This window comes from Panthera onca, chromosome B1 (genome assembly GCF_046562875.1).
Source record: "Panthera onca isolate mPanOnc1 chromosome B1, mPanOnc1 haplotype 2, whole genome shotgun sequence".
NCBI lineage: Eukaryota > Metazoa > Chordata > Mammalia > Carnivora > Felidae > Panthera > Panthera onca.
This window is the reverse complement of record NC_138342.1, coordinates 42,841,154-42,864,860: the sequence shown is the minus strand read 5'-3', so window position 1 is coordinate 42,864,860 and position 23,707 is coordinate 42,841,154. Positions and strand designations below refer to the sequence as shown.

Sequence of the window (23,707 nt, the reverse complement as noted above, 5' to 3'; positions counted from 1 at the left end):
GTCTGGGCTTTGCCGCTTCCAGCTTCTGGTGGCTGTGGGCTTCGCCTGACTCATGGCCGCATCACTGCGTCTCTGCCTCTGTGGTCACATTGCCTCCTCCCCTTCGGACTGTCTCCTCCTCTGGTGTCTCTCATAGGGATACTTGTCACTGGACTTAAGACCCATCATCCAGGATGATCGCCTCTCAAGAGCCTTCACTTAATTACATCTTCAGTATTTTCTAAATAAGGCAGCATTCACAGGTTCTAGGGATTAGGACACAGGTACATGTGTTTTTGGGACCATGATTCAGCCCAGTACAGAAGGCAATACATTCGTTTCTAGACAGAGGTTCATTCCCTCCTCCGTGTGAGTTGGGACAGCAGGCCATTTCCACTCTTTGTTGGCGCTGTTTTGGGGACTGACTGTATGTCCCCACTGGGCTGAGGGGGCTGACAGGGAGTGGGAGACACTGAGAGGGGTGGGAGAACACAAGGACACTGACTTCTCTTAAAATGTAAATCCGAATACTACGGAAACAGGGACTAACTTTCAGACGAGGTCCCACTTTTTCTTATTCTTTCTCTCTCTGTTGTTATGGGTGTGCTTTGTTACAGCTTTTTAACTACCGCTGCTCCGTTGTCAAGTTTCCCTTTTAGCGCATATTACATGCCGCCATGTTTCTCAGTGAGTTTGCAGGTTGACCTTTACTTCCTTACCATGAAATAAGGGCAGAAAGACCTTAGTCTTCTCTGTCTCCTCCCCTCCAGCACCTAGAAGAATCCCCGCAGCCTAGAGAACCCTTCAAATTGTAGTGAGGCTTTGTTTATGTGGTGGGAGTCAGACGTGGGATCTGTCAGGCTGTTTCAAAACACAGTCGCCTTTATTTTACCCACTTGAGTTGAAAACTTACGTCCACAAAAAAAAACTTGCACACAGATGTTTATAACAGGTTTTTTTTTTTTTTGTAATTGCCAATATGGCTTCCCTTACTATGCAAAGTAGAATATTCCTATGAAAGCTCTCATAAGCTCATGAGAATATTCCTATGAAAGCTCCCATAAGTTCTCATGGCCTAAAGCAAGGAAACAATTATCATTAATTTGTATGGAAAAATTTTGAGCATTCCCAGACCCCCCCAAATAACGTCTCTTGGCTCTTCTGATACCTTAGGACACATCTTGCTAATGGATGCACAGAATGAATGGAGATAGAGCACAGAAGCTTTATCGCAGACACAGTTCAAAGCTATGGCGGGCGGCTTGATGCTGAGATGTTCGGTGTAGTTCCCAGGGAAGAAGCTTGGGGGCGCCACTCCCACTGCTCAGTGCACAGCTGCCTCTGTATCTTGTAATCACAAAACAAATGCTGGACACTATTTTTGCTTTTTGCCTTTTTTGTTTTTTGTTTTGTTTTGTTTTTGTATAAGTGGAAATTCTCTTCAGATTTCTTTTGGTTAGTGAAAACAGGTACTGATGTAGGTCTTTCATAAAAGCAAAACTTCTGGAAAGCGGGGGATACCTGTGCTTGGAGGCAACCAAGGTGTTCTTTAGTAGGTGCGCGGATAAACTGCTAAATCAGATGACGGAATAGTATTCCGCTCTGAAAGAAATGAGCTATACAAGCCACAAAGAGACATTGAGGAATCTTAAATGCATATTACTGAGTGAACGAAGCTAATCTGAAAAGGCTAAATATTGTGTGGTTCCAACCATACGATATTCTGGAAAAGGCAAAACTGTGGAGATAGCCCAAAGCTCAGGGATTGCCAGGTGATGGGGCAGGGAGGGGTGAATAGATAGAGCGCAGAGAATTTTTAGGGCATTACAACTACTATAATGGTGAATGCATGTCATTATGCATTTGTCCAAACCCATAGAATGTGCACCACCAACAGTGAGCTGTAACATAAACTATGGGTTTTGGTGATTATCACGTGCCACGTCGGCTCCCTGATTGTAACAAAAGTGCCGCTCTGGTGGGGATGTTGACGACAGGGCGTGCACGGCAGGGGGGAAGGGGATAAATGGGAGCTTTGTATTTTCTCCTCAACTTTGACTAAAGCTGCTCTAAAAAATAAAGTCCGTATATTTTTAAAAATCAACCATCTTTTTTTTTTTTCCTCTCTGCCAGAAATGTCAGTGATTCATAGGGACAAGTCTCATTTTGGAAAGTATCTCTCAAGCAGATTTTGGGTGTCTTATCTTTTCCCCCTTGAGGATGAAACCCAAGTTTGATATTCAGACCGTTAGATAAATAATGTTTTTGGATTCAAATTTGAGACTAAGAAGTCACTGAACCAGCCTTTCTTCTGAAAGGTTAGTTCTGGCCAATTCAAAATGTTGCCCTTTGGGGAGTGTTCATGGGACAGGAGAGGGTAATTCTAGAGCCCACCTCTTAGGGAGATCCCACGGAGGGAGGGAAATGTCTGGGCATGGGGGTTACAAAGAAGGCCGTGTTCCCCTCCAGGGCTTCCTTTCCCTGGCTGGGGGCAGAGTCCTCCAGGCTTATTCTATGGTGACAGAACTTGAGTGTTTGCTATCCAAAAGTGATGTCATACCCACCTAACTTGCGGTAAATCATGGGTTTGGTTGGATTGGTTGCATTTCAAGACTAAGAGGAAAATTGGAGGATGGAGTTGGTTCCTTTTGATCACACCCTGGCGCACAGACAGAAATCAAATAGAAGAACCAGCTGTCATCAGGTAGGGAAAATATTGGGATAAAAAAGTAGACAGTGAGGCATCACAAGGAAATGCTGCAAGGCTGACTTAGCTTCGGTCAGCCACCAAGGTCTGTTGAAGGTCCACCAAACACTTCCTTCTGCTCTCTGCTAAGTATCCCAATCCTCAGTAAGGTAGAGTCAGGGCTAAAGAATCTCTGAAACCATCTGAATGCTTGGGAATAGCCTGGCCTCTCGGGGCCCCAAACGGCCCCTGCATGCTTGCTAACTTAAGGCCATGCTAACCTGACGGTTCTGACGAACACACACACACACACACACACACACACACACACACACACACTAGACTCCCTCATCCTGTTCTTTAACATTTAAAAGCTTTAAACTTTTCAGATGCGTTTCAGAGGTGGAATCTTCATAATATAGGTAGAGTTAGGAAGTGATTTATATTAAATAAATTATTAATTTATCTGACTGATTATTGCTAAATCACTTAATAATTTATTAATAGCACATAGTAAATGGATAATATTGTTCACATAATAACCAGCCTTATCAGTGCCAGCCACAGTGGGAGGTGGAGGGACAGATCAGAGATGACTCAGGCACAGGTCATACCATATCCCCAGACACTCCTGGCCCAGGCAATTAATGGGACGAACTCCCAAGTAACAATAATGCCAGGCAGGCAGACAGTAAATGCCATCAGAGCAGCTCCAATGACAAGCCTTATCAGTGCCAGCCACAGTGCAAGGCAGAGGGACAGATCAGAGATGACTCAGGCACAGGTCATACCCCCAGACACTTCTGACCCAGGCAACTAATGGGATGAACTTCCACGTAACAATAATGCCAGGCAGGCAGACAGTAAATGCCACCAGAACAGGTCCAATGACAAGTGGCAGGGGCTCAGAGGGAGGAGTGGGGATTACTTCCAGCTGAGACAATGGAGGAGGTAGGATTAGTGATATCAGCAGTGGGTTTGGAAGGCAGGATTGGGTCTGCAGACTGATGGGAGGACAAAGTATCTTAGGGGAACACTTGATTACCAGTTCTGTTGGAGGAGACATGCCTGCTCTGTGACCGAGAGTGAAGAGGGCTGGGAGAGCGTCTCAGAGACAGGGGGGCAGTCAAGACAGCCCCAGCAGGGCCAGGCCCAGAGCAGCACTCCCAGAGATGGAGTCTGGGAGGAAACCTGGGGAACAGAGGAAGGAGAGGGAAATGGTCTCCAGTTGGAAGATTTCTTAACATTCTCTCTTTCTTTTCTTTTCTGATAGGAGAGTTCTGGCCATGTGTGCAGACCAGGGTGGGGGGGGGGAGAAGCGAGGGGTGAAGGAGGGGGATGGGTGAAGAGGACAGGAAGAGCTGGAACAGAGCATGCAAAGCAGCTTTATTTGCAATCGCCCCAAAGGGGGAGCTCAAGTCCTGCCCCCAACAGGGGAGCAGTTCAGTACATCATGGTGGATTCATTCATTCATTCAATGGGATGGTCGGCAGCAAAGAACAAGCGAAATACTGGTATGTTAGGAGCAACACGGATGAACATCAGACACAATGCTGAGGGAAGGAAGTGCAAAAGTGGAATAGTGCAGGCACAAAAGAGTTCCCATTGTATGACTGCATTTATAGGGAGTTCAAAGATAGTCGTAACTAACCTGTGGTGAAAGAGGTCAGAGTAGTGGTTACTGGAGGAGGGTATTAGCTGGGAAGGACTACAAAGCAGCCTGCTGGGGGCTGGCTGTGTCCCACATCTTGACTGGGTGGGGAGAGCACAGGTGTGCACCTGTGTAAAAACGTACTGCATTCTACCTGTAAGAAGTGTGCACCTCATGTAATTTATTCTTGAGAGAGAGAGATGGACACAGAGAGGAGAAATTGGTCAGAGCAAAGAGGCAGATGAGAACAGGATGGAGGTAGAGCAGAGGAAGGTGTAAACATGTGGGGACTTTAAGGTAGAGTGAAGGCAAATTGAAGTATTATCTCTAGGTCCTGCAACCGTACAGGTGTGAGCAGGTACATGCTTTTCCTGGAGCGGTGGTCATGATGGGGGTGAGAAATAGGATCTCCCTGGAGTGGTAGTCCTGATGGGGATGGGAAGACAGGATCTCCCTGGAGTGGTGGTCCTGATGGGGGGTGAGAAACAGGATCTCCCTGGAGTGGTGGTCATGATAGGGGTGAGAAGACAGGATCTCCCTGGAGTGGTGGTCATGATGGGGGTGAGAAACAGGATCTCCCTGGAGTGGTGGTCCTGATGGGGGTGGGAAGACAGGATCTCCCTGGAGTGGTGGTCCTGATGGGGGTGAGAGACAGGATCTCCCTGGAGTGGTGGTCCTGATGGGGGTGGGAAGACAGGATCTCCCTGGAGTGGTGGTCATGATGGGGGTGAGAAACAGGATCTCCCTGGAGTGGTGGTCCTGATGGGGGTGAGAAGACAGGATCTCCCTGGAGTGGTGGTCCTGATGGGGGTGAGAAACAGGATCTCCCTGGAGTGGTGGTCATGATGGGGGTGAGAAGACAGGATCTCCCTGGAGTGGTGGTCCTGATGGGAGGTGAAAAGACAGGATCTCCCTGGAGTGGTGGTCCTGATGGGGGTGAGAAACAGGATCTCCCTGGAGTGGTGGTCCTGATGGGGGTGGGAAGACAGGATCTCCCTGGAGTGGTGGTCCTGATGGGGGTGGGAAGACAGGATCTCCCTGGAGTGGTGGTCATGATGGGGGTGGGAAGACAGGATCTCCCTGGAGTGGTAGTCCTGATGGGGATGGGAAGACAGGATCTCCCTGGAGTGGTGGTCATGATGGGGGTGAGAAGACAGGATCTCCCTGGAGTGGTGGTCCTGATGGGGGTGGGAAGACAGGATCTCCCTGGAGTGGTGGTCATGATGGGGGTGAGAGACAGGATCTCCCTGGAGTGGTGGTCCTGATGGGGGTGGGAAGACAGGATCTCCCTGGAGTGGTGGTCATGATGGGGGTGAGAAACAGGATCTCCCTGGAGTGGTGGTCCTGATGGGGGTGGGAAGACAGGATCTCCCTGGAGTGGTGGTCATGATGGGGGTGAGAGACAGGATCTCCCTGGAGTGGTGGTCCTGATGGGGGTGGGAAGACAGGATCTCCCTGGAGTGGTGGTCCTGATGGGGGTGAGAAGACAGGATCTCCCTGGAGTGGTGGTCCTGATGGGGGTGGGAAGACAGGATCTCCCTGGAGTGGTGGTCATGATGGGGGTGAGAGGATCTCCCTGGAGTGGTGGTCCTGATGGGGGTGGGAAGACAGGATCTCCCTGGAGTGGTGGTCCTGATGGGGGTGGGAAGACAGGATCTCCCTGGAGTGGTGGTCATGATGGGGGTGAGAAACAGGATCTCCCTGGAGTGGTGGTCCTGATGGGGGTGGGAAGACAGGATCTCCCTGGAGTGGTGGTCATGATGGGGGTGAGAGACAGGATCTCCCTGGAGTGGTGGTCCTGATGGGGGTGGGAAGACAGGATCTCCCTGGAGTGGTGGTCCTGATGGGGGTGAGAAGACAGGATCTCCCTGGAGTGGTGGTCCTGATGGGGGTGGGAAGACAGGATCTCCCTGGAGTGGTGGTCATGATGGGGGTGAGAGGATCTCCCTGGAGTGGTGGTCCTGATGGGGGTGGGAAGACAGGATCTCCCTGGAGTGGTGGTCATGATGGGGGTGAGAAGACAGGATCTCCCTGGAGTGGTGGTCCTGATGGGGGTGGGAAGACAGGATCTCCCTGGAGTGGTGGTCATGATGGGGGTGGGAAGACAGGATCTCCCTGGAGTGGTGGTCATGATGGGGGTGGGAAGACAGGATCTCCCTGGAGTGGTAGTCCTGATGGGGATGGGAAGACAGGATCTCCCTGGAGTGGTGGTCATGATGGGGGTGAGAAACAGGATCTCCCTGGAGTGGTGGTCCTGATGGGGGTGGGAAGACAGGATCTCCCTGGAGTGGTGGTCATGATGGGGGTGAGAGACAGGATCTCCCTGGAGTGGTGGTCCTGATGGGGGTGGGAAGACAGGATCTCCCTGGAGTGGTGGTCATGATGGGGGTGAGAAACAGGATCTCCCTGGAGTGGTGGTCCTGATGGGGGTGGGAAGACAGGATCTCCCTGGAGTGGTGGTCCTGATGGGGGTGGGAAGACAGGATCTCCCTGGAGTGGTGGTCCTGATGGGGGTGGGAAGACAGGACCTCCCTGGAGTGGTGGTCCTGATGGGGGTGAGAAACAGGATCTCCCTGGAGTGGTGGTCCTGATGGGGGTGAGAAGACAGGATCTCCCTGGAGTGGTGGTCCTGATGGGGGGTGAAAAGACAGGATCTCCCTGGAGTGGTGGTCCTGATGGGGGTGAGAAACAGGATCTCCCTGGAGTGGTGGTCCTGATGGGGGTGAGAAGACAGGATCTCCCTGGAGTGGTGGTCCTGATGGGGAGTGAAAAGACAGGATCTCCCTGGAGTGGTGGTCCTGATGGGGGTGAGAAACAGGATCTCCCTGGAGTGGTGGTCCTGATGGGGGTGAGAAGACAGGATCTCCCTGGAGTGGTGGTCCTGATGGGGGGTGAAAAGACAGGATCTCCCTGGAGTGGTGGTCCTGATGGGGGTGAGAAACAGGATCTCCCTGGAGTGGTGGTCCTGATGGGGGTGGGAAGACAGGATCTCCCTGGAGTGGTGGTCCTGATGGGGGTGGGAAGACAGAATCTCCCTGGAGTGGTGGTCATGATGGGGGTGAGGACAGGATGTCTCTGGAGTGGTGGTCCTGATGGGGATGGGAAGACAGGGATGGATTCTGCAAAGAGATACTCTACAACACTTGGTAACTGACTGTGGTGCTGAGGGAGCATCCAAAGGAGAGGAGGTGGTCTAAGATGCTTCCTGAGGCCTGGGGCCTAGATGCATGCCTGAGATACTGTTGTGTCCAGGAGAGTCATTGACTCACCTACCAAGGGCTCATCCCATTGGTGGAAAATGAGTACACATCTAATTCATGGGGCTCAGTCTTGTGCCAGTGTTATTTAGCTGTTGGCTCTAGCTGAATCACCAGGAGCGTTTGGGGTATCAGCAAATATCTCCAGGAATATTTCAGTTTAACAGGAGCTCTCCGTCTTGCCCTTGATGAGACCGAGTGAAGCGGGATTTGGGGTTTGCAGTCTGTTAAATGCAGTCGCTCTCAGTGGAGCCGATGCCGCTTTGAATCATGGGTTCAACAAAGAACACACAACGAAGGGCCTGTGCCTCCCCATCCTGATTGGTGAAGCCAAGTCAGCAGCCCGGGGCAGAAAGCAAAGGTAGGGAGATGGGGCAAGCCCACCGAGGGCATAAAGCTTCATCTCTCCCAGGCAGCATCAGAAGAGCCAGGGAAGCACAGAGTGCTTGGCCATGCTCTACCGTTGGCCTCATGTCCTTCCTACGGCACCTCGAGCTCCACTGGGATGGAGTCCTTTTCCTAGGTGACGGTGAGGTGCAGAAATGTCAGCCCCCTGGGAAAATTCAGGAAAATGGGCTCTCAGGAATGCTGGAGAGCTGGAGGCAGAGATGTTGTCCAGGGTCCACTGGGCAACTGCCTTCTCCCTGCAGATGAGGATGTGGTCTGGCTGCTTCCAAGTACAGGTCAGGTCCAGGAGAGCTTGTAAACAGTTCCGCAAATGCAAGCACATAGATTGTTAGCGTAAGTTCTTCCTGGGGGTGGGACGAGCCTGAGGCTAAAAGGACAGTAGTTGAGGGAGGCCTGGGCTGTTTTCTCAACTCTGGCAGAGTCCCATCTGCAGAGAGCGGCCGGCAGCTGTGCATTGTAAGGGAACCCGGGAGCAAAGAACTTCATCAAGATACACTGCACCTGCTCCTGCTCGATGTGACCACTTCCCTTCCCTTATGTTCTGTATCTTGGCTAAATAAACAGGACTGTAGCATGAACATCACACGCAACACGTGTATGAGAGCCCTTCAGTGAGTCCTAACTCACTAGACCTGTGCTCTAAGGTACAGTGGCTGCGTGTTGGGCTAGGGAGAGAGGGAGGCACGAAGGGATAGGGGTTTCAGGGGACTCAGGGGACACAGCAAGTATGAGATGTACCACTGGCCTTCAAAACACTTACAGTCTAAAATACAGACAGCTTAACATGGGCCCCAAAGACACAAACATGAGACAACTCAAGGCCAAGTGAGAGGTAAAGAAAAGAGGTATTGAGAATTGACGGGTAGGGAGAGAAGAAGGGAAAGGAAAAGGGAGGCGATAGACCTGCCAGCAAGGGTGTCCTGGGAAGGAAGTCCGCATGATGAGGGGACACTTGATCTGGGTCTTAGGGGAAGCTGCTTAAATTTAGGACCAGCAGAGGGATGGGAGAACATTCCAGAAAAAAAGAACTGGTGAGTAGAAAAGCGTGGAGGTGGGAAAGCGGAAACAACGTTCAGGTGCAGGGAAGGAATAGTACGAACCTCAGAAGGTTGTTGTCAGGTTTAATGAACCTAGAATGAACCAAGTTCAGTGTCTGGTACATGGTGGGCACTCAGCAAATGTTAGCTACTCTTATCGTTATTACAAGGCGGAGGTGACAGGGTTCTCTGCACTTGCCACATGAGTGACAGGACTTGCGTGACCTCACGGGGCCCCCACGGTAGAGAGTGCCAGTTGCCCACCCAATGTCTGTTCTCTCCCTCCTCCTTGCTACTCGACGCTTCATTTTATTTAATATAGCAGTGGGTCCAGATTCAACACACACACGTGTGCACACACACCTATTTTTCTTAGCTTCCCTTGTAGCTACGGGTTATCATGTTCTGGACAATGAGAAGTGAGCGCTGGGTGTACCCTCTCTAAAGCTCTCTAACTGAGCTGACTCAACAAGCAGACGCTACTCTGGACTTCGTATTCTTCCTTCTTCTTCCTGCCTAAAATATAGATGTGATGGCTGAAGCTCCAGCAACCTGGTTGGACCATGTGTTGGTCTTAAGGGCGGAAGCCTTGGACTAAGGCTGGCTGGAGAGACAAGGAACAGAAGAGTAGGTGGCGCTTGGGGCTCAGAAGATGACGGAACTGTCTTAAAAGGTCTATCCCTTAACTTCTCATTACGTGATAAACATAAACACCTGGGCTGTTTAAGTCACTGTATCTCTGATACTCGCCCCAAATTGCAAATCGGAAATGGTGCATTTCCCCTTGACCAAAAAATGCGATTAGGAGCTAGAGTTGGTTGGACCGATGCCAGAATCCCTGGGGAGGTGACTGGTTCCTTCCATGCCCTGGCTGCTCTCCTTTTCTCTCTCTCCTGCTAGTACCTGCAATGGGCTGAATAATGGACTCGAAAAAGATACGTCTGTGTCCTAATCTGCAGAACCTGTGAATGTCACCCGATTTGGAAAAAGAGACGTAACTAAGTTAAGGATCTTGAGAGATCACCCTGGATTATCTGGATGGGTCCTCAATCCAGTGCCAAGGGTCCCTATCAGAGACGCACAGAGGAGAAGACGGACAAAAGAGGAGTAGGCAGTGTGACCACTGAGGGAGAGACGCAGTAAGGCAACCACAGAACAAGGAAGCTGACAGTCACCAGAAGCTGAAGGAGGCACAGCCCAGACTGCTCCCCAGAGCCTCCAGAGGGAGAGTGACGCTGCTTGAGACCTTGACTTTGGGCTTCTGTGTTTCTCCCCAGAACTGTGAGAGAAGACATTTCTGTCGTTGTAAGCCATCCAGTTTGTGTCGTTTGTCGTAGCGGCCACAGAAGACTCATACATACCCACCGGCAGGCTGCATCTCAGGCTCACTTGCATTGTGCAGGGCTGGGGCCGTGAGTCCTTTCCCACTCCTCAATCCTTCTTGGCCCAGATGGATATGCTCTCACGTAGAAGCATGGAGGCCAGGCTGCTCTCCCTTCCTGAGGGAGAAGAGAGGGAAGCAGGCCTACAGCCTTGACATTCCCTGCATATTCCCCTTCGCAGGCTCTGTAAACAGCTCTCTTCCAGTGGCAGCTGCAAACCTACCATCCACAGAAGAGTAAAACCATTTGGAGCCATCTGGAGGACACAGCCAGGCCCCCTCTGCTCTGAAATGTCTCCGAGTTTAGAAATCTAAACACATATTCCAGTTTGTCAGACTTCCTGAAGGACTGGGATGTATTATAAGGTTGCATAATGCCGCTAAATGGCTGCACCTCTTGGGTCTCCTCCTCCCCCACGCGGGGGCCAAAGTTAGGAGAGGAAGCAGGCTGGAGACGACTGGGGCCAGAGGGTGGGAAACAGAAGGGCTGAGAAACATGGGTAGGCTCGCCCAAGAACCAAGAAGCTTCCGGTGGGCTGTGGAAAGAAAACCTGCCACGCTACCTTTGCCAGAACCGGAGACCGACGTAAGGTGCTGGTTGCGTGTTGCTGTCGATCACGAATTTGAGTCCAGGTGCTTTCTGCAGCCAGCTGTGTATCCTGGACCGAATTCACCCGTAAGATTTGTTTCCCTTATCCGCAAAATGGGGCTGGTAACTGGGCCTACCTCTTCGAGTTTCTGGGGAGACGAAGTGGGAGAAAAGCACGAAAAGTATCTTTGGAAGCACCTAGTGCAAGGTACGTTTATAGTATTCCTAGAAACAAGGCTTGAGTTTCAACGGAATCCATGACAATAAAGGCACTAGGCGTTTCTGGTCATAGAAATCTATCAACAATACACCCGTTTCCTGTGGACAAATTGTTCAATCCCAGACTTTCAAGGACTTCTCTTTGTTTCCTTTTTTGTTTGTTTTGAAACAGAGCTGGCCCCAAGCCTCGTAGCCCAAAATTCCTCCCTGCCCTCCCTCCTGTCTCCAATGCCACTGGAAGAGCTTTACTTCTCTAGAATCCAGAGGGTTCAGCAAGCTACCTGTTGAGGACCAGAGAGTAAATACCGTAGGCTTTAGGTTTCACGCAGTGTCTGTTGTATATTCTTTTTAAAACTAAAAAAAATATATGTTTTATGTTTACTTGTTTTTGAGGGAGACAGCACGAGTGCGGAAGGGACAGAGAGAAAGGGAGACACAGAATCTGAGGCAAGGCCCAGGTTTTGAGCTGTCAGCACAGAGTCTGATGCGGGGCTCGAACTCCCAAACTGAGATCAAGACCTGAGCCAAAGTCGGACGCTTAACCGACTGAGCCACCCAGGTGCTCCTCCTTTAAAAAATGTTTAACTTGAGAGGACTCTGCAGGCTGGATTTGGCCCAACCCCTGTCAGCCCCTGCTGGCTGAAGTCTTAAAGAAACTTGGAGCTGGTCTGATTAGCTTGCTCATCTGCATAAATGAGGCTTTGGGAGGTATCTAAGAGGGAAAAGCGTTTTTTGCCTTCTCTCTCTCTCTCTCTCTCTCTCTCTCTCTCTTGCTGTCAGGAGAGGAGGAGAGGGCAATGGTGGCTGCAGAGGGAAGGGACCCATCACAGAGATTAGCGGCTGAGGGACAGAAAGTGGGACCTGGAAGTCTGCCTCGCATCCCCACACTGCCTGATGCTGCCCGAGGCCAGCCTGCTTCCGACCCTTCAGCCGCCAATGAAGAGCAGGTGAGAAGCAGACTCACATCTGTGCTTCAATGTGGCATTCATCCCACTACCCAGAAATGCTGTCATTTCTCGGCAGTCCAACCCAGGAAGACCCTCAGAAGTTAAATGCTAAAATCCGATTTCATCAATAATTCACTTCTGTTGATAGGTTCCCCTCATCTCGTAACTTTTCACTCCCAGCAGCAGAAGACAGGCCTGTAGTTTTGACCCCGACAGCAACAAAGAAGCTCTCAGGGTGATGGAATGAGATCATGAGTGTGAACCCCAGGGACAGGAGGTTTCCATCTGCATTGGGTGGAAAACCGGTTTGGGAAGGTGCTGGCCGTGGGATACAGCCTCACAGAGGGGAAAAGAAGGACGCTACAGATTGATGAAATTGAGCCTGGAAGGAATGCAGGCTACTCTTTGATCCAAAGGGAAATGGCGCCTATGTCAAGTTGGTCTGTATCCAAACTCTCAACAGGGAAAACAATTATGAACAGGCTCAACCAAATTTGGAATGATAATTCTTAATGGCTTCCACTAAGGTGTGTATTTCAAGGGATCTTTGCTTCCCACTAAAAGGTCATTCTTTCCCTGAGTTTCTTTATGCCCAATGTATTTGTCATGTTTCTCCAGAGCAACAAAACCAATAGAATACATTGTGAGTGAGTGAGTGAGCGAGTGTGTGTGTGAGAGAGAGAGATTTATTTTAAGGAATGGGCTCACACAACTGTGGGGGCTGGCAAATTCACAATCTGTAAGGCAGACCACAGGCTAGAAGCCCAGGGCAGAATTCAGTGTGTAGTTCAAATCCAAAGATAGTCTGCAAGCAGAATTCTCTCTTCCTTGGGAAACTTCAGTCTTTCTCTCGTAAGACCTTTGACTGATTGGACGAGGCCCACCTGCATTATGGAGGGTGATTTGCTTTACTCAAAGTCTACTGACTTAAATGTTAATTCCGTCTAAAAATACCTCCACAGCAACGTCTAGACTGGTGTTTGGTCAAATAGCTGGATACAGTAGCCCAGCCAACTTGAAACATAAAATTAACCGTCACATCCATTATCCTATTTTTTTTTCCTTTGGACTCCCCAAATTAGCCACAGGTACTGGATAATCTAATTGTGACTGTACCACACTTTATCTGGGATGATGAAAGGGAACAACGATAGATTATCCCCAAATGGCAGATTCTATCCATTAGGCACGCATTTGGCTGTAGGTGACGCAGAACTGGAAGAACAATAGCTCACAAGGAGAGTTTCTTTTTCTGCCATACCCAGAAATCCAGTGATGCCCTAAGAAGCCCATATTTTTTCTGTTCTTTACTTTGCTGCCTCAAACGCGTTGGGTTCTTTCCCTCACACTCATTGTTTCATGTGTGTTTCAGATAGCACACCGACATTCAAGGCGCAGAACAAGCAGAGTGGGGGAAAGGTGGTTTGGGGCTGCGGCTTGCCCCTCTACTGGAAAAGCAAAGGGGCGCCTTGGTGGTGCAGTCGGTTAGGCATCCGACTCTTGGTTTCGACTCAGGTCACGATCTCACTGTTCGAGAGTTTGAGCCCCACATCGGGCTCTGCGCTGATAGAGTGGAGGCTGCTTGGGATTCTCTCTCTCCCTCCCTCTGACCCTCCCCTGTGCTCTTTCTCTCTCTCTCAAAACAAATAAACGTTAAAAAAAAAAAAACAAAAGCTTTCCCAGAATCCTCCCTGGCAGTCTTCCGTTTGTTTCATCAGGTTGACTCCTTGAGTTGCCAGGGAGGCTGGAAAAGCAAGTACTTCCAGGGCCGGGAACAGTGCCGTTCCAAACAGAACCAGGGTTCTGCTCATAAGAAAAAAGGAGACATGACGGTTTGCAATTCTTTTTATCTGGATTTGCCAAGTGTTTCCCTAGTTACGCATGCGGTCATTCCTTCCGTAAATACATCTTCTATATGGTGGATTTGAGATACCGTGTTGACAATGACACTGCCCTTGCTTTTAAGACAATTAAGTCTGCGGCCGTGGCCCAAAATAAACCACTCTTTATGCGAGAGATGGGTCGGAGGGGGGGATACCTGATTCACTGGTCAGGAAAAAGTGGGTGGAAAACTGGGAGAGCTTCAGAGAGATAGCGCTGGTTACAAGCGGGTCTCCAAGGATGACCCAGAGCTGGCCTTGAGGATGAGCAGGCGGAAATACAGCACAAGCAGAGGCCTGTGGTGGGAGAGCGGGTTGTGTGGTTCCGTCAGGGTCTCTCTGGGAAAACAGACACCTCTTGGAGTTTATGCAACAGAGGGAATGTAAAGCAGGGGCGCGGCTATGCGGACGAGAGAACTCAACGGGATGACGGGGCAAGGCAGAAACGGGCATCGGCAGGAAGCCACAGCCACCCCTGCTAGAGGGAAAAAAGAAGAACCCAAACCCAGAGCTGAAACCACAGCGGGCCTGTTCGGGGAGAGCTGGAACTAGAGAAGACACATGGTTACTGCTGCACAAGTCCCCAGGGCAGCAAGGAGGGGAAGGCCCTGCCCTCTCCTTTCTTCTTAGCCTCCGTCATTTTCTGGGACATCTGAAACACTGCCACTGCAGGGGTCAGTGGCGAAGGGTGAAAACAGAGCAGGGAAAGCGCGAGGCTGGATTCAGGACAAACAGGCCCAGGACCGGTAATGCATCTTTGGGTAACTGTGAGTATCAGTAATGGACAGTAATGACAGCCAACATTTTTAAGCGCTTACTAAATGCTAGTAAGTATGCTAAGCGTTTCATGTGTGTCGACCTATTAATGTAGGTTAGGTATGTAGAGAAGAATGGCAGGAGACGGTGTTGCAGGATGGAATTAAAGGCAAGGCTTACAGGGCCACCTGGGTGGCTCGGTTGGTTGGGCATCTGACTTCAGCTCAGGGCGTGATCTCACATTCTGTGGGTTTGAGCCCCATGTCGGGCTCTGTGCTGACAGCTCAGAGCCTGTAGCCTGCTTCGGGTTCTGTGTCTCCCTCCCTCTGCCCCTCCCCGACTTGCACTCTGTCTCTCTCTCTCTCTCTCAAAAATAATAAATAAACATTAAAAAAAAAACTTTTTTTTAAAGCAAGGCTTACATCCCAAAGAGCTTTTATACCACACCAAGGGTTTGGACTTAGTTCTGAAGGCACCAGGGAATCAATGACAGACTGAAAGCAGAGGAATTGTATAATTTTATTTGTATTTCTCAAAGATCATTCCGTGACCGTGTCTGAAGTTCTGAGCATTGCTAATTCGCCGAAGTAAATAGTGGGGCTATGATGAAGGCTCCTTGGGGATGTGACCAGCTTCTCTTCCCGCCTTCTCTGTTCCTCTGCCTGGAGCGGACAGCATCACTTCTGAACACTTGTGTCATCTGTTGACATAGTAGGATCTTGGTTTACTTTAGCTCAGCAAAACTGGAGCAGTAGAACCTTTTTAGAGCAAAATATTTATTACTAATCTATACGATGGTTATAATAGCTAATGTGTTATTATAGTACCTCGTTAACACACTGCCAAGGGAATCTATATCCCGGCAATGGCTTAGAGATCGTCTTGCTCTACTCCTAGTCCCTTAGAGAATATTTGGTCCTTCTGACTTGATTTTCAGCTTTTAAATAAACCAGTGTCATCTGTCACTGGCTGTGGAGGTGGCAGTTAGAGACAGCACCGCAGGTTGACTTGAAGTATGGACACAATGTTACCACAGAGCTAAGTCTGAGGGCCTTAGAAGATACATTTAGAGTTTCTCTCTTCCCAGAACCTCTTTCGCAGGTGAGAAAAGTGAGCCGCCGCGAAGGAAGTGACTAGCCCAAGGATTTGAAAGTAGTTAGTGGAGGTAGGACTAACAATCCAGACTCGCAGACCAAAACTTCTTTCACACTTGGCTTCATTGCCAAGGTGTGTCGAGCTCTTGAGGGGCTTCTGTTTTCTGGGGCATCCCGGTGGCTCAGTGGGTTTAGCCTTTGACTCTTGATTTCCACTTGGGGCGTTTATCTCACAGTGAGTTTGAGCCCCACATCCGGCTCTGCACCGACAGCTCAGAACCTGCTTGGGATTCTCTGTCTCCTCTCTCTCTCTGCCCCTCCCCTGCTCACTCTCTCTCTCTCAAAAATAAATAAACATTCAAAGAGCCATTCAAGTATTTGTAATGCCACTAAAGTTTGAGAACCATTGCTCCAGACCCATTAAAAAAAAAAAAAAAAAGCTGCCGTTTTCTTATTACTGAGAAATAGTGCTCAGGTGACTAAAATATCACCTCACCCGAAGGTAAGCAGAAGAGGGGGTTGGCTCAGGAACCAGTTTAGGAGGGGACTTCAGTTTCAGGCATGGGTATGTCTAGGGGCTCACTGTAGTAGTCAGGCCTCCGCCCCCTTCTGTTTCTTGGATCTGCTTTCCTCTGGGCAGGTAGGTTCCATGCAGACAGCCTCCTCCCATGAAACGACAAGGTGGCGACCAAGGTCCAGGCTCACAACCTGTCTGCTCAACGTCACTAGTGAAAAGAACACATCTCTTTCCCATTAATATCAATGAAAAGCCCAGGCATTGAATTTTACTGGTCAGCTGGAGTCATGTGCCTGTCCTTGAACCAATCACTGCAGCCAAGGAGAATGAAACACTCTGGCTAGGTCTGACTCCTATGCCTACACGGTGTCATAGAATGGGCTCAGCCCCTCTATTGTCAAATCATACATTTGGAGAGGGAAGGCAGTAAGATTCCTCAAAGCAAAACCGACGTGCCATCAATCCAAGAAGAGAGAATGGGTGCTGGGCAGGCACAAAACCGAGATGCGTTCTGGATGCCGAGATTTAGGTCCAATAACAGAGTGGATTTCTAGATAATATGGGTCAGATTTTCCTTTTGGATATCACCCTGTTGTACAAAATAATCCCCTTTTGGGAAACTGAACTTTCCGTGTGCAACACACATGTGCCCACCATGAAATTCAGAGAAGCCAATTGTTTCTTCAGATTTGAGTCTGGTTTTATAAAGGTTCTGAAGAATATTTAAGGTCATTCTGAGTAGAGGACTATGCCACTCCATCCTGTCCCACCCCCCATGGATTGTACCCGAGCAGTTCTCTGGGAGACACTCTCTTAACAAAGAGGCTCTCCCCTTGGCTCTACTTTAGAGGCGGCCGTTCCAACTAGCTTAACAAATTCGTATTTAACAGGTCAGGTGCTCAAGGATGAGGAAGGAGCTTGAGGCAAGGTGAACGTGTCTGCTCAGAGCTCCAAAGACACAGGGTTCCAAATGAATGTGAGCATTCAAACAAAGAAGCAGCATCCCCTTGGGCATCATTGTGTATTTGGGGGCCAACCTGGACTTTTCATGCTCTGTGATAAGTTAGCCAAAGTAAGCCAACTCCAGTAAACAAAAATATGTAAGGTTTTATTCCACTGTAATACAAAATCTCATCGATCTACTCACTGCCTCTGTTCTTTTGGGGCCAAAAATACATAAAACGTAGCCATGGGGGTTTGATGAAGCATTGTCTAAAAACCACCATCTTCCTTCAGAGAGCAGAGATAAATGGAGAACTTTGTAAGCATGATCCCAAGGCAGAAACCTTTTTTTTTTTTTAATCTGAAACTTTTTTTGAGTATATGACGAAACAGTATACTACTAAAAAGTTAATGGTCGGCGCACCTGGGTGGCTCAGTCGGTTGAGCGTCGACTCTTGATTTCAGCTGAGGTCATGATCTCATGGTTCGTGGGTTCAAATCTCCAGTCCGACCCTGCTCTGACAGTGGGGAGCCTGCTTGGGATTCTCTCTCTCTCTCTGCCCCTCCCCAACTCATACGCTTTCCCTGTCTCTTCTCTCTCAAAAAAATAAACATTAAAAAAAGTTAAAAGGTCAAATAGTAAACTTTGAAGAAATATATAACTTGTATTAAAATCTGATGAAAATATCGTTTACATATAAAGAGTTCTTATGAAGAAAAAAAATGACTATCACAATAGAAAAATGGGCTGGGGCACCTGGGTGGCTCAGTTGGTTGGGCGTCCGACTTCAGCTCAGGTCATGATCTCACCCTCCGTGGGTTCGAGCCCCGCGTCAGGCTCTGTGCTGACGGCTCAGAGCCTGGAGCCTGCTTTGGGTTCTGTGTCTCCCTCTCTCTCTGCCCCTCCCCTGCTCATGCTCTCTCTCTGTCTCAAAAATAAATAAAAACATTTAAAAAAAAAAAAAAGAAAGAAAAATGGGCTAAGGGGATGAATAGCCAGTTAGCGAAAGAAAAACAAATGGACAAACGCATAAATGAAAACTAATCCATCTTACGAGTAATTAAAGAAATTAAACAGCTGGTGCCCCAGTCCTAGAGGTTGGCGTCTCTGTGCACCTGAGACCGGCCAAGCCCCAGACTGCAGGGAGGCAAGGGAGGGTGAATGTATTCAGTAAACCATCATTTCAAGTCTACTAAAAGTTTGTTGTTTTTTTTTTAATTTTATTTTTAGACCCGACTTTGAGACTATCAGGTTAGCAGAAGATTGACAGTCCCCGGAGTTAGCCCCAGGTGTAATAAGATGGCCCAGCAGACTGACAAAACTTGCAGCAGCCACAGGGGCTTGGGAAGGTTACAGTATGACAAGAAGCCAGAAATCCACAAATCACACACAGCTTTGACTCACCACCTCCAGGAACTTCTCCTAAGGAAATAGGTTAGGAATTTGCACAGGTCGTTTTAGGACATTTAGGAATTTAGCTGCAGGTCGTTTATAATAACAAAATCCTGCAAACAACCAAGCTACCCAGGACAGGGGAATTAGTTAGACATATGATGACATAGTCATTGTATGTATTGTTAAGTGGGGGCAGCAAGTAAATCATAAAAAAAAAAGTGTGATTTTTCATTTGGTTTTGAAAGGTTTTCTTTTATTTTTAAGTTTATTTATTTTGAGAGAGATGGAGCAAGCAGGGGAGAGGCAGAGAGAGGGGGAGAGAGAGAGAGAGAGAGAGAGAGAGAGAGAGAGAGAGAGAGAATTCCAAGCAGTCTCCACACTGCCAGTGCGAGGCCCGACTCAGGGCTCAAACCCATGAACCATGAGATCATACCTCAGCTAAAATCAAGAGTCAGTTGCTCAACTGACTGAACCACCCAGGTGCCCCTGGTTTTATAAAAGTTTGGGGGTTTAAAAAATTTTTTAAGTTAATTATTTATTTTGAGACAGAGAGAGCACAAGTGGGGGAGGAACTGAGACGGGGAGAGAGAGAGAATCCCAAGCAGACTCTGCACTGTCAGCACAGACACCGATGTGGGGTTCAAACCCACGAACCATGAGATCATGACCTGAGCTGAAATCAAGAGTTGCATGCTCAGCGGACTGAGCCACTTAGGAAGAGTAGTTGGGAAAATGTTAACAGGGGTTTTCTTCTTTTTTGCCCATCTGGACTTTTTATCTAAAATGAACACAAATGAATATTATTAATTTCAAATTATATTAAATTTTCAGTTATTTCTTAAAAAAATTTTTTTTAATATCCATTTATTTTTTTTTTAATTTTTTTTTTTTTAACATTTATTTATTTTTGAGACAGAGAGTGACAGAGCATGAACGGGGGAGGGGCAGAGAGAGGGAGACACAGAATCAGAAACAGGCTCCAGGCTCCGAGCTGTCAGCACAGAGCCTGACGCCGGGCTCAAACTCACGGACCGCGAGATCGTGACCTGAGCTGAAGTCGGCCGCTCAACCGACGAGCCACCCAGGCGCCCCTTTAATATCCATTTATTTTGGGGGGACAGAGAGCGCGTGCGAGCAGGGGAGAGGCAGAGAGAGAGGGAGACACAGAATCCAGAATCCGAAGCAGGCTCCAGGCTCTGAGCTGTCAACACAGAGCCTGATGTGGGGCTGGAACCCACGGATGGTGAGATCATGACCTGAGCTGAAGTTGAATGCTTAACCGCCTGAGCCAACCAGGCTCCCCAATCTTTTTTTAATAAGAAAAAGAAAAGACTAAGGAATGTTAAACTGCTTAATTTAACAGGGGCCTTTCCTTGGGCACATCCTCCCTGCTGGAAGAGGTATAGAAACTTCTGCTTCCTTCCTGGGGTGGCCCTACAAATCCTTCAGAAAGATAGAACTGAAACACCCATTTGCCCTACTCACGGAGGCTTCTGATTTCATGGTGGGTATTCGTGCCTGGCTCCCCCTGGGTTCGAGAGAGCCCCTATAGCAGCAATAAACAAGCTTGGCCAACACAGAAGGCTTTTGATCTTTATGCCTAGACAAGAGATTCCAAGGCTTAGCTAAGGCTTGCTCGCCATGCCAGTGTGAAGAAGGAAAGGGGCCTTTTCACATGGACTTCGGTTGAGTTTTTCTTTTATTTTAAAAATACTGTGTTTCTTGAATTCCCCTCACTGCCTTTGCACACAGATATTTATCAGCTCTTACCAAAGAAGAAAAATGGAAGGAGAGACAAAGGGAATTCAGTCGATTCCATTTGTCTCCAGATCCTATCTTGTGTATGTTTTAAGTCGGCTACTTCATATCTCCTTCTGGATTCTAAAACCCCTTGATAAGATTTCCTTTTAGTATCTCTGCGCTTTTCAGGGAAAGAGGCTCAGAGCTGGTCAGACCCTTTCATCTCCAGCTGATAAAGCTGTATGTTTATTTAGATTCAGTCATATTGAATCCATTTCAACAATTACATATTACCACCCCCTGCCCCTGAACAATGGATGTTCCCCTCCACGGCCCCCCCACCCCCCCACCCCCCCCCCCCCGCTCCCCTTAGGCCCACGGGGGAATTCCAAGGAATTTAAGAGATGGGAAGCAGAGGTCTGGGATGGAATGGGAGGGAAAACAATTTCTAAGGTCCAACTGGCATACGGTATTTCCAAATGCCGCTGCTCTTCCCAGCTCCTCCTCCAACCTCGCCTCACCTCGTTTGATTTCATATGCTTTTGTTTCATTTCTCAGCGCAGACCCTGCATTGTTCTGATCATGTCTCATCTGGACGGAATTGCAGTGTTCTCCTCTCCCACCTGATGGATAATTTCCTGCACACGTTTTGCAGGACAATCTGGTGAACACTCCTTCCTCCTACTGAGCCAAAACGTTTCATAATTCTTTAAGGGCTTCATAGGAGGATCCAGCTCAGAAGCTCCAGTGACTCACTGAGGATGAATGTTTCCTCTGTTCTTATCTTTCTTTCTTTTTTTTCTTCTAGTTTCTTAGTACATGGCTTGAGCTCTACCTGGGATTGTTGGGTCTTGTGGGTTGACTTCTGCTTCAGAAATCGGGGGACTATATGGTTATGGCCATCTACCTCACTGGTGACTTTTTCAGCGCCTCCAAAAGGGTCACGGGGAGGCAACGTACTTTCTTTCCCATCTGTTTAAAATAAGACCTCCGAGAGCCGCATCAGGCTGGATGAGCCTAGTTTATGGAGTGCTTAGAAATCCCTGAAGGACAACCCATTCCCCCCAAAGTCTCTTCATAGTTAGCAGACCGGCAGCTAGAAAGCAGACACTCTACTTAATGGGGTAACCAGTTCCTCTCCTGGTTCTAAAAGTCAGTTTGTAATGGAGTCGTACCACTTCTGCCTAGGTTCCACATATGTACTAAAATCTTTGCTTCTAACGATAAGTAAATAGTGTTTTTCTTTACCTTGGAAAAAATTAGACACACTTTAGAAGTAAGGAAAAGAGACATCCGAACTCCAGAGGGAATTTCTGGGGGTGATTTATATGGTATTTTCCTTGATTGTGGCGATGGCTTGACAGACGTAGACATATGTCAAAACTTATCAAAGTTGACACTTTATTTATTATTTTTAAAATTTTTTTAAATATGAAATTTATTGTCAAATTGGCTTCCATACAACACCCAGTGCTCATCCCAAAAGGTGCCCTCCTCAATGCCCATCACCCACCCTCCCCTCCCTCCCACCCCCCATCAACCCTCAGTTTGTTCTCAGTTCAAAGTTGACGCTTTAAATGTATATAGTTTATTGTGTGTCCATTATATATATTCAACGTTCCCCATTTCTGGTGCCAAGAGTCTGCTGTCCTGTCTTGTACTGTTACTAATAAATAGGTGTTGCAGTTGAAAACAAACTTCACGAGGAAATAAGTTTGGTGCGGGCAAAACTTTTTAAAGTGTCCCAGTGTCGCATTTGTATCCAACTGTTCTGCCTACTTTCAGAAATCTAAGAGAATTTAAAGTGAGATCCTATTTCTGGGAAGAGTTTTAAGGGGAAGATGCCATCAGAAAGAAAGAAAAGTGATAAAATCCCCCCAGAAATTATTTAGGGCAAGGCTGTATACAGGAGACAGCTGGGAATCCACTCTTAAACAACCTTTAACATTTCTAGCCTTAGCTCGGGCTATCTCAATTGTTTTCATATGGTTAACTTCTCACCTGTTTCGAGGCCTATGATTTAAGGCAGTATTTACTGGTCATGTTTAAGGCTAAAATTTCAGACGAGGCTCTGTGGATTAGAACAGGAAGCGTGAGGCAGGAAAAGAGAAGAGTCAACTATCACCTAACGGGTGAGAAATTGCTTTTTCTCTTTCACTATCAAAAGTACACTGATTTTGCTAATTAGAGCAAATGTTAAAACTGTTTGTAGACTGGGAACAGACCAAGGGGGCACAGACCAGGAAGGTACTTGCAGTGACTTTTTAAGAGTAACACCTGATTACACGTGCTGAGAAAGAAATCAACAGCAAGGCTCTGCTCTACGTGGTTTTCCCTTGGTTTGCTCTCTCCATGGTGGGGATCCATGAGAGGGGTCAAGGGTTGTAAAGCAAGTACACGTCCCACCTGATGATGGCCAGGCTCGTTTGTGTGCAAAATGCTTGATGCTCTCTACATGTCGTGGTTACCTAAACTTCACACTTTGAAATAGGTATATCATTCCCATTTTATAGAAGGACTTCCTAAAGCAGAGATGTGAAGCAACCTGTCCAGGGTCAAGTAATTCTAATACAAATATGGATAGCAATACTAAAAACAAGTACCTATGTAGCATTTACCATGAGCCAGGGACAGAAAAGGGGATGAAAAAAGGACAGAGGGAAAAAGTGAGAGCAAATGACATCACTTGAGTCTTAGAGATTTTTCAGGTCCTCTTAATGTTTGTTTATTTTTGAGACAATGTGAGAGACAGAGTGCAAGCGGTGGAGGGGCAGACAGAGGGAGACAAAGAATCTGAAGCGGGCTCCAGGCTCTGAGCTGTCAGCACAGAGCCCGACTCGGGGCTCGAACTCATGAACCGTGAGATCATGACCTGAGCTGAAGTCAGACGTTAACCGACTGAGCCACCCAGGTGCCCCTCGGGCCCTCTTGACTGCTGAATTTCCTAGTTACATGAACTAATACATTTCCCTTATTATATAAGATGGTTTTATTTGAATTTCTTTCATTTGTTACCTTAAAAATACTGACACACGCAGAAAATATTCTTTTTTATTTTTTCTTAAACTAATAAAATTATATCCATTCCAAATTTACTTTTAATAATAGTACACATCACACTTATAATATTATGAAGGCAAATAACTGTGATTCTTTACATACTTACAGTGAGAATATTGTTCTATGTATTTTTAGGTGAGTCGTACTATGGAATATGGCATCATTAGA

At 47.9% G+C, this 23,707-nt stretch overlaps 1 long non-coding RNA gene across 1 annotated transcript in view; it reads left to right on the top strand.

The window, feature by feature from the left end:
• The first annotated feature begins 14,155 nt into the window (after positions 1 to 14,155).
• Positions 14,156 to 23,707, top strand: part of LOC132692512 (uncharacterized) — a 47,832-nt gene continuing 38,280 nt past the window's right edge. The window contains exon 1 of the long non-coding RNA XR_013555281.2: positions 14,156 to 14,801. This is a non-coding gene — a long non-coding RNA (uncharacterized LOC132692512). The remainder of the gene's footprint in view (positions 14,802 to 23,707) is intronic.